This window comes from Macaca mulatta, chromosome 12 (genome assembly GCF_049350105.2).
Source record: "Macaca mulatta isolate MMU2019108-1 chromosome 12, T2T-MMU8v2.0, whole genome shotgun sequence".
Lineage (NCBI taxonomy): Eukaryota > Metazoa > Chordata > Mammalia > Primates > Cercopithecidae > Macaca > Macaca mulatta.
This window is the reverse complement of record NC_133417.1, coordinates 132,927,989-132,938,811: the sequence shown is the minus strand read 5'-3', so window position 1 is coordinate 132,938,811 and position 10,823 is coordinate 132,927,989. Positions and strand designations below refer to the sequence as shown.

Genomic DNA, 10,823 nt, shown 5'->3' with positions numbered 1-10,823 from the left:
CAGAACACTTGGGATCATGACCCTCTTGGCTGGGCTCAGCAAGGCAGACTGATCTGTAAGGATGAGTCTGGGGTTGTATTTTGGTAATGGCCATTTCCTATTTGGATTTGTTTTTTTAATAAAAAGATTTTAAACCACTACATTCAAAGAGGGGGTTATAGAATCCAAAGGAGCAAGTCCCTGGACACCCAGGTGATACCAGATAGGGAGGTCTGGGAGAGAAGCAGGCAGGGGCATGGGGGAAAGTCTCATTACCTGGAGAAAGCAGGACCCAGCATCTCAGTCTAGAAGCAGAGCCAGGCCAGCCGCCTAGCAGCAGCATTGCTTCTGGCAGCAGCCCTTCTGCTGGCAACAGCCCTTCCCACAGCCGCAGCCACACGAGCTGCAGGTGCGGCGGCAGCAGCAGATCACGGGCGTGCTACAGCAGCCCCCACAGCAGCCGCGGCAGCAGGGGCAGCAGCTGGAGCAGCAGCCCACCCGGTAGCACCTGCAGGTGGTGCAGCTGCCACAGCCACCACCACAGCCACCGCCACAGCCACCGCAGCCACCACTGCAGCCACCGCAGCCACCACAGCCACCACAACTTCCACAACCACAGCAACCCATGGTGTCAGTAGCGAGGACTCGAGTAAAGTGAGGAAGGAGGACTCAGGAGAGGTGAGGAAGTCTGATGCCTCCTTCTGCTGGGGGAGGCCCTTATGTACCATCCTGAGGAGGATGCTGGTGGAGTGACCCAGGGCACATGACAAATAGCTACTTCCTTGTCACTATTTATCCCAGTATGTGTAAAGGAAATGAATAAAGGAATCTAGAGTTCTTTCTCATCTATATCCACTCTGGAAACATTTGGCTTTAAAAAAGAGTTACAGTTTAGAAGAAATTTTTCTAAAATTTTAAAGCTCCTGTTTACATATTAAGAACCAGCCTTCAAAGATTAAAACAGAAAAAAACTCAGAAGGTGTGATATACAAGGAAGGGGGATATGAATGCCTTCTGACTCAGTAGGATATGGGGACAAGAAGAGAAAGAAAAATAGAGGTAGAAGAAATATGTTGATGTGTATCTTCTCCTCTTCCTGGGATGGTCTGCTCAACTTCAGAGAGTGACCCCCAAGCCTCCCTCAGATCCCATGTGGAACGGAAGAGACCCAGAACATCTCCTTGCACAACGGAACAGAGAGGACAGCCGAGGAAGCTGGCAGATGAGGTGCCAGGATGTCACCATGGCAGGAGTGAAATGATCAAGGAACCAAGGGCCTCTGGGCAGCCAGGCAGCACTAGGATCAATGGGGAATGCAGCCCATCTTCCAGGCTATTGGCAGCACCGGAGAGAACCAGATGGAGACTGTGTTCTCAAGGAAGGACCACAAGGTCTTGACTGGGGCCAGAGAAGAAATTCTACTGCTCTGTGGACCACTTAGCTATATTCCATTATCATATCCACAGATTGTACCTAAATATCCCTGTTGTCTTCTGTACCATTGTTTGGCAGATTGACTGGATAGGGAAATGCGTATTACTCAAAGCAAATTATCACCACCTTTAGACACACAGTTGAAAGTACATGTCCTTCTGACTGTGAGTAACATGGAAACATCATTCATTACACATTATATAATGCATACCTGACGTATTAACTTGCAAAGAAAAAGATGGTTCCATGGATGGATAAAATAGAACTCTAGAAATTACAGAAAAGACTTATGTAATTGAAATACATTTTGTGGTGTACCAACTAGATTTTCCTTTGAATTTTGAATTCTGTTACAGTTACCATCCGTTATGGACTGAATTGTGTCCTTCCAAAACTCGTATGTGAACGCCCCAACTCCCAATGTGATTGTGTTTGGAGACAGGGCCCTTAAGGACATAATTAAGGTTAAATAAGGTCATAAGGGTGGTGCCCTAGTCCTATAGGACTGGTGTTCCTATGAACAGAGGAGAAGATTCCAGAGCTCTTTCTATCTGACAGAGAAAGGATAAGCTGAAGACACAGTAAGAAGGCAGCTGTCTATAAGACTGGAAGAGAAGTCTCACCAGAACCGAATCCTGATGGCATCTTGATCTCAGACTCCAGTTTCCAGAACTTTAAGAAAATCAATTTTTGTGTGTGTGTTTAAGCCACCCAATCTGTTGTATTTTGTTACAGCAGTGCAAGCTAATACGCTGTCTCCCTGGATTCTCCTAAAGCATAAGCCTTGATTCAGATTATAGGGAAATCTCAAGAAAAAGTGCTAGATCTTTAATCAGTTTCTGAAGATGGACAAGACTTTGTCTGTGCCCTCAAGGTATTGAATGAAAAGAAAAAAATATTACTCTACAGCAGGAGACTATAGGAACGCTTGTCTGTTAAAAAGAGATCCTGGTATCTTTCTTAGTGACACATAAGAGTGAAGTTTCTTTTTCTTTCTTTTTTTTTTTTTCTATTGCCCAGGCTGGAGTGCAATGGTGTGATCTCACCTCCCTGCAATCTCCGACTCCCAGGTTCAAGTGATTCTCCTGCCTCAGCCTCCTGAGTAGCTGGGATTACAGGCACACACCACCACGCCCGGCTAATTTTTTTTTGTATTTTAATAGAGATGGGGTGTTTCACCATGTTGACCAGGCTGGTCTTAAACTCCTGACCTTGTGATCCGCTCGCCTCGGCCTCCCAAAGTGCTAGGATTATAGGCGTGCGCCACTGCGCCCGGTCTACGAAGTTATATGTCAATGACATATTGAGTTCAAAGAAATAAAAGAAGATAATGTAAATATGGCAAAGGAACACAAGACTATCAATGGTGACCAAACAAATCTGCAAAGGGACCAAATTTCCCTAATTTGAAGAAATAAAAAACGAAACAATTGAAGGTAAAAACTCAATGGCCAGGTTAAACAGATTATTAGACACAGCTGAACAGAAATTTGGTGATGGAAAACAGCTTAATAAGTTACTCAGAATTCAGCACAGAGAGGCAAAGAGTTTTAAAAATATGAAAGGTAAAAAAACATAGTTGAAAAAGGGAAGATTTCTCAGAGTGGTTCTCAAGCAGAGGTGTTGCTCCTTATCTTGGGGGCATTTGGAAAAGTATGAAGTCACTTTCATCTGAATGACATTTAGTATCTGGGAACCAGGAATATAAAATATCCTGTAATGCAAGAAATAGTCTCAACAATAAAGAATTTTCCCATTGAAATGTGCAACAGCGCTTCTGTGGAGGAACGTTAACCAATGTCTAACTGAAACTACAGAAGAAGATAATGCAATGGAGAAGATGTAATATTCAAAGATAATGGTCAGTAATTTTTCGAAGTGATGTAAGATACCAATGTTCAAATTCAAGTGTCTCAAAAAAATCAAGTTGCATAAAAATCAAGGAAATTCAAACCACACACCTTCTGGTAAAACTAAAGAACAACAGTAACAATAAGAAAAATCTACAACTAGCCAGAAGGAAAAGGAAGACTACCTACAAAGGAATGAGCATTAAACCAAAAGTAGATGTCTCAGCCCAGTGGAAGTCAGAAGACAGTGGGATAGAAATATCAACCTAGAATTGTATCCAAAAGAAAGTCTCTTTCAAAGTTTTTGGGGAAATGAAAATGTGTTCAGACAAACAAAAATGGAGCATTTACCACTAACAGACCTTCTCTGAAGGAATTTCCATCAAAAGATGTACTTCAGGAAGAAAGAAATGATTCCAGAGGAAAGGTCTGAGACCTTCAGAAGGATGGTATTGAACAAAGTAACTAGTAAACCCGGTGATCTAGAAAGTCAAATAACCACAAAACAACAGTAATTTCTCATCCATGGGGTAAAGAAAAAATAGCACTAAAATACAGGACAACCACTGCATTTCATCTTCATCGCCTGAGATGAAGCATACTAAGATCTTTGAATTATTTGGGAGGAGAATAAGCACACTGACTAACTTCAGACTTTAATAGTTAAACTTGCCTGGCCATTGGCTCACGCCTGTAATCCCAGCACTTCGGGAGGCTGAGGCAGGAGGATCACTTGAAACTAAGGTTTGAGACCAGCCTGAGAGACATAGTGAGATCCCAACTCTACAAATAATTTAAAAAATAACTTAATGAAATTGACAGGAAGAAACAGAAAGCATGAATCGTTGTGTAACTATTACAGAAATCACATCAGAAGCTTAAAATCTTTTCACACACACATGCAAAAGACAAGAAAAATGGACCTGGAAAGGAATAAAAACAAGCAGTAATCAGAAAGGATAGTTTGTTCAATTTACCAGCCTTCTGATCTCCTCACTGACTGAAGAGGGAATGGGACGGTTTGACACGGTATTTTGTTGGAGCTACAGGTGGATGTGTTTCGTCTGTGCCACTTATTTAAGAGGTATGGACTAGTGGTTCAGACTCTCCTGTCAGCCTTTCCAGCTTCAAATCCCTGCACCATACATGACTTTCCCTGCCTGACCTCGAGAAACTTACTTAACATCTTTTTTCCTCAATTTTCTGGGCTATAAAACGGGTGGTCCTACTCCCCAGAATTGTTGTGAAGATTAAAAGAGTATATAAAAGAATACCTAGCAAAAGGCCAGGTACGGTGTCTCACTCCTGTAATCCCAGCACTTTGGGAGGCCGAGATGGGCAGATCACTAGAGTCCAGGAGTTCGAGACCAGCCTGGCCAACATGGTGAAACCCCAACTCTACTAAAAATATGAAAATTATCTAGGTGTGGTGGCACGTGCCCGTAGTCCCAGTTACTCAGGAGGCTGAGGCAGGACAATCACTTGAACCCGGGAGGTGGAAGTTGCAGTGAGCAGAGATTGTGCCACTGCATTCCAGCCTGGGTGACAGAGTGAGACTCCATCTCAGAAAAAAAAAACAACAAAAAAGAGTATCATATAGATGGTAAGTGAAGCCAGAACAGTGATTAAAACCACCTAGAAAGAAGGTATAAAGTGAAAAAAAGAGGAGAGAACCAAGGATTTTTTTTTTTTTTTGAGATGGAGTCTCACTGTGTCACCCAAGCTAGAGTCCAGTGGTGCGATCTCAGCACACTGCAACTTCTGCCTCCTGGGTGCAAGAGATTCTCCTGCCTCAGCCTCCCAAGTAGCTGGGACTGCAGGTGCCCACCACCACACCTAGCTAATTTTTGTATTTTTAGTGGAGATGGGGTTTCACCATGTTGGCCAGGCTGGTCTCGAACTCCTGACCTCAGGTGACCCACCCGCCTTGGCCTCCCAAAGAGCTGAGATTACAGGTGTGAGCCACCGTGCACAGCTCAAGGACAGACTTTTGAAGAAATACAATTATTTAGAGAAGAATGAGCATGCACGGTGGTCTAAGGAGAGGATGGGGGAAAAAGCAGGAAAACAGAAAGGGTTTGGCTGCCCAGGGAAGAGAATGTTTGAAGCAGGAAGAAGTGATCAGTAGTGGCCAATGAAAATGAGAAATCAAGCAGCAGGCTGCTGGAATGTTTTCCCTGCAGTTGCAAACATGGAAGTTATTTTGGACCTCAGCAAGAGATGCTTCTATTTAGGAGACAGGACACCTTCAGGTGAGTTTTAAAATGAGAAGGAGGAGAGCAGACAGAGACAGTTGATGTAGAAAACGTGCTCGGGAGGTTTGACTTTGATGAAGGGAAGAGAGGTCAGACTGTCATTGAAGAGCGTCAAGAGAGGATTTTCTAAACTGGAAGATGATGAATAAATTTTTAAACAAGAAGGGTCCATTTAAGTAAAAGAAGTGAAATATTTATTTTTGTAAACAAAACAAAAAAAATAAATGTAGTGCAAATGTGCTCAGAGGGGGAAGGAGCGGGAATGCCAGGTCCCGATGAAGGGACTGGCCTTAGTGAGAAGGGACAGCTGCCTCGTGTCACAGAGCAGTGACGTGGTGAGCGGAGGCAGATGGAAAGTAGTTTGCATGTTCCTGAGAGCTTGAGGGAGATGGCATTTGGTGGCTTCCTTTTTCTCGATAAAGTAGGTTATGGTCTCCGGGAATGAAGGCAGAGTAGGGGAATTTGAGGACTGAGAAATACAGACACAGTGTAAAATGGCCAAGATAGACAGTAAGAACTAGCCAGCCGGGTGCGGTGGCTCATGCCTGTAATCCCAGCACTTTGGGAGGCCGAGGCGGGTGGATCACGAGGTCAGGAGATCAAGACCATCCTGGCTAACACGGTGAAACCCCATCTCTACTAAAAATACAAAAAATTAGCCGGGTGTGCTGGCACACACCTGTAGTCCCAGCTACTTGGGAGGCTGAGGCAGGAGAATCACTTGAACCTGGGAGGCGGAGGTTGCAGTGAGCCGAGATCTCACCACTGCACTCCAGCCTGGGTAACAGTCTCAAAAAAAAAAAAAAAAGAAAGAAAAGAAAACAAACTAGCCAACTAGAGAAACCTCGCAGGACTGCCTGGTTAAATCCCACCTGAGGTTGGGAATTGTGAGCTTATAATGGAATTATTTTTGCTTTGTTTTGTGACTTTCTCTAGCAAGCAGATCAAAGATTTTTCCTGGAATTGGTTTTTTTTCCACATAAATGTGACTGAAACACAGGGAGGCCATGGAGCTTTGGGCATTGGTGTGATTGCTGTAGACGAAATAAGGGAAGTGACAAAAGGACAGGCAGAGAGGTTGGGAGGAGAACAAGGATGTCCCGATAACACTGAAGACTGGTCTGGTGGAAGTAGGTGATCGAGTAAGCAAGAAGGCGAGATCCCTGTAGACAGAGCCAGGTGACTCAGTTCCTTACACTGGAGGGAGGACAGGATGTGGCCACAAGAATGGGGAGCTGAGGTAGAGTGGAAAGGGAGTCTGGAAATGAGGGGACTGAGGAACAGAAAAGACAAGATGTATCACATGTGGATACTGAAAAACTGCAAGATAATGGCAGGACCTAGGATGGAGAATGGATGCCAAAGAGTTTGATGACTGAGGAAGGTGGACCAGGGAGTCAGCCGATGTCAGCGCCGAGGAGACAGAGTTCTAGCTGATTGAGTTTCAAATAGATTGACATTTTCATTTTCTCCCAAGGAGTTGGGAATAATTGTCTGGAGGCAGCAATGAGAAGCAAGGACAATATCAATGACCACATCTAAGTTCTCAAGATCATAGCTAGAAAATGATGATGCTGACATTTGAGCTCAAGAACCTGAAAAAGAGACCGGGTACAGTGGCTCACACCTGCAATCCCAGTACTTTGGGAGGCTGAGGCAGGTGGGTTGCCTGAGCCCAGGAGTTCAACACCAGCCTGGGAAACATGATGAAACCCTGTCTCTATTACAAAAAATACAAAAAGTAGCCAGCCATGGTGGCGTGTGCCTGTAGTCCCAGCTACTTGGGAGGCTGAGGTGGGAAGATTGCTTGAGCTTGAGGAAATCCAGGCTGCAGTGAGCCGAGCTGTGAATGCACCACTGCACGCCAGCCTGTGCAACAGAGCAAGACCCTGTCTCAAAAAAAAAAAAAAAAAAAAAAATCCTGAAAATGCAGCATTATTACTCTCCTTGTTAGTTGGTTAGTTGTGGGGACTGGCTTCCACCTCCCTTCTCATTTAAGACCACCTACTGCCATGTCTGTATTTTTTCTTCTTCATCACCTCCTCTCTCTAAGGAGACTGTTATTCTGTTTATTCTATGAGATTTATTTCTTCTGACTTTCTCCCACCAAATTCAGAAAACAGAAGTGCTGGAGTAGGCAAAGAGACAAGAAAAGGCAGAGGAATTTCAGCATCTCCAGGTCTCCGAAAAGCATGAGGAAGAAAAGACTGGAAGCTCAGTTTCAAGTTCAGCCTTGGAGTTGTGCAACAGCATGTGGTCAGATGAGACAGAAATATAACGGAAGGAAAAAGAGGGTGAGCTTTCCGGAGCACAGAAAATGACTGACCCCAGCAAGGCTCCTAAGAGACTCCACAGAGAGCTATTTCATCATTTATTTGCACGGGAAAGACCTAGCAAACCTCAGAAGTATCCCACAAAAAAGAGCATCTCCCCATGTTCTGTGAAGTCAAAGTAGATGGGAAGCAGCCGGTGTCAGTTCAACCACTGACAGATTTTTCTCCTTGTCAGCATTGCTCTTTATGGGTATAATTCAGTTTCTGACTGTCATTGCCACCTACTCCACGTAAGCAAGAGTTCAGTTGATATAAATTGGAACAGTAATAACTTTACTTTAAGGAAGACAAGAATTAATCTAATGGGTCGCCAAAAAGGGCTGTCTTCACCTGGGTCCACCTTGTGCAGGGCAGAGCGGGGTGACAGCCAGTGTGGTGTGATCTGAAAGGTCATCCCCCTGAAGCTGTCCCCCACTGAGCGCTGGATTCCACCCAAGGCCACTCACTCTCTCCTGATAAGCATCCAACCTTCCTTCAAAGTGACATTACCCAGAGGACTGGCCGATCGTGACCAGAGAGTAAGTGTAAATGCATTTATCAAAACACATTTATTTCTCACTAGAGACAGGACTGCCTGCCATTTAAGAATATCAGAAGGCAGGTGTTTAACACATCAGTTGTTTAGCACATTACGTTTCTTTTCAGGCTTTTTTTTATATCTAAGACCACACACACCTCCACTCCCCACTCCCACTGCCTTGAGGTCAGAAGGGGAGGAGGGGCCTTGTGGCTGACGGACAGACAATGAAACCCTGTGATCCTCAGTGGAGGAGGGGAAGGTGGGCCTTATGGAAGGTGTGTGAACTTCAAAACCTCCTTTGAAAGGTCCTGTACTTCATGTCTGTTGGCATCACCACCACCACCACCTTCTAGGGTCTCCTCCTTCCTTTATGGAAGAAGCCTGGGATGATGTTGCCTGGATTCCCTTCCCTGTATGACTGTAGGTCAGTATGACAATGAGAACATGTCCGTGAAATTTGGAGAGTGGAAAATTAAAATGACCAGTACTCTCCAAGGCAGTTACCTTAATTACGGTCCAACCCAGTGTAGAATTCCTTCTCAGAGAGACCTTTGGATAAATATAAATACCCCTTACCTTAACAATATTTAAATTCAAACTCCCTGAAGCCTAGAAGGATATTCTCTAATGTAACCAGAGTATATAAAAATAAAATACCAGCCAGGCATGGTGACTCACGCCTATAATCCCAGCACTTCGGGAGGCAGAAGCAGGCAGATCACCTGAGGTTGGGAGTTGGAGACCAGCCTGACCAACATGGAGAAATCCCGTCTCTACTAAAAATACAAAATTAGCTGGGCATAGTGGCGCACGCCTGTAATCCCAGCTACTTGGGAGGCTGAGGCAGGAGAATCACTTGACCTGGGAGGTAGATGTTGTAGTGAGCCGAGATCGCACCATGGCACTCCAGTCTGGGCAACAAGAGTGAAACTCCATCTCAAAAAAATAAAATAAATAAAATAAAATAAAATATCATTACATTTAAAAGGCAAAAGATGTACACAATTTGAAGAGAAACCAGAGTATACAATATCATTACATTTAAACAATTACTAGAAAGTCAGATGTTGCACTTTTATTATTTTATTTTATTTTATTTTATTTTATTTTATTTTATTTTATTTTTTGAGACAGGGTCTCACTCTGTCATCCAGGCTGGAGTGCAACGGCCCAATCATGGCTCGATGCAACCTCAACTTCCCAGGCTCAGGTGATCCTCCCACCTCAGCATAGGTGTAGTGTAGGTCTAGGTATAATCCTAGTCCTGTAGCTAGGACCACAGGCGCCCGCCACAATATCCGGCTAGTTTTTGTATTTTTTCATAGAGATGAGGTTTTACCATGTTGCCCAGGCTGGTCTCAAACTCCCGGGCTCAAAAGAGCTGCCTGCCCTGACCTCCCAAAGTGCTACGGTTACAGGTGTGAGCCACTGTGCCTGGTCAGATATTGCACTTTTAAACCCAGAAGTGCAAGTGGAAATTTTTCTGTAAATGTATATAATGTTCAGATTATCTGGGCACTGTTAGAACCATTTAATAAAAGATACCAATTTTTACCATTTTAACATATTTAACATTATATATATGTATAATGTGTTATGTATACTTACATATCAACATGCTGGTTCCATTTCTCTGGAGAACTCTGGCTGATAGAATAACCAATCTTATGTTATATACTTTGAAAATATTAATTCATCCAGTATATGTTCATTGAGCACCTACAAAGTACTAGGAATATAGCAGACATTAAGTTGGATAAAGTCCCTTCTGCTCTAGCTCTATTTTAGAGAGAAGAAGCAAACAAAAAATAATTAAGCATATAATAGGTAGTGACAAAGCAAGGTACGAAAATAGAGAGTGACCCAAGGAGGCCCATTCTGGAGAGTGGTCTGGGAGGTCATCTTTGGTAAGGTGGCATTTGAGCAGTCTGCGTGCAGTGAGGCGGCAAGGCTGCAGGTGCCTGGAGTAAGGGCGTTCTAACAGGTGGAATAGGAAGACCCAAGGCCTGAAGACGGAGTGCATTTGACTGGCCTGGGGATTGTCATTGCACACACAACTCCAGGTAATAATATTTTGGTCCTACGGAAAGTACCTTGGGCTACAGTCCGGAGAAAGGTCCTGTCACTACATAGCAGTCATTTTTCTCTTCCAGTTTTTAATTCCTTACGGAAAAGATGAAGAATCAGGACCAGGTAGGTGTTTCCTATCCAAAGTACCCAAAAGGCATTCCTCCCACAGCAGTCCTGCCTTCCGCACCCTCCTCCCAATGGTTTCCAATGTACGAATACAGGTTCTAAGAACATTTTAATAAAGGAGTCTGTGTAACTTTAACTCAGTGTTTCCAGCTTTATTTGGTCTCAGACCCTATTTCTATATTAACAAAACTGGAGTCACTGAAAACACGTTTAGAAATAGTGAGCTCAAAGAGCAAATTTATCTCTAATGTTCTCT

The 10,823-nt window shown here is 43.9% G+C and overlaps 1 long non-coding RNA gene across 1 annotated transcript; it reads right to left on the bottom strand.

Annotated features, from left to right (window-relative positions):
- Positions 1-274: 274 nt before the first annotated feature.
- LOC144333583 (uncharacterized) lies at positions 275-606 on the bottom strand. The gene has a single exon (XR_013402341.1). It is a non-coding gene; the product is annotated as an uncharacterized LOC144333583 (long non-coding RNA).
- Between the last annotated feature and the right edge of the window lie 10,217 nt (positions 607-10,823).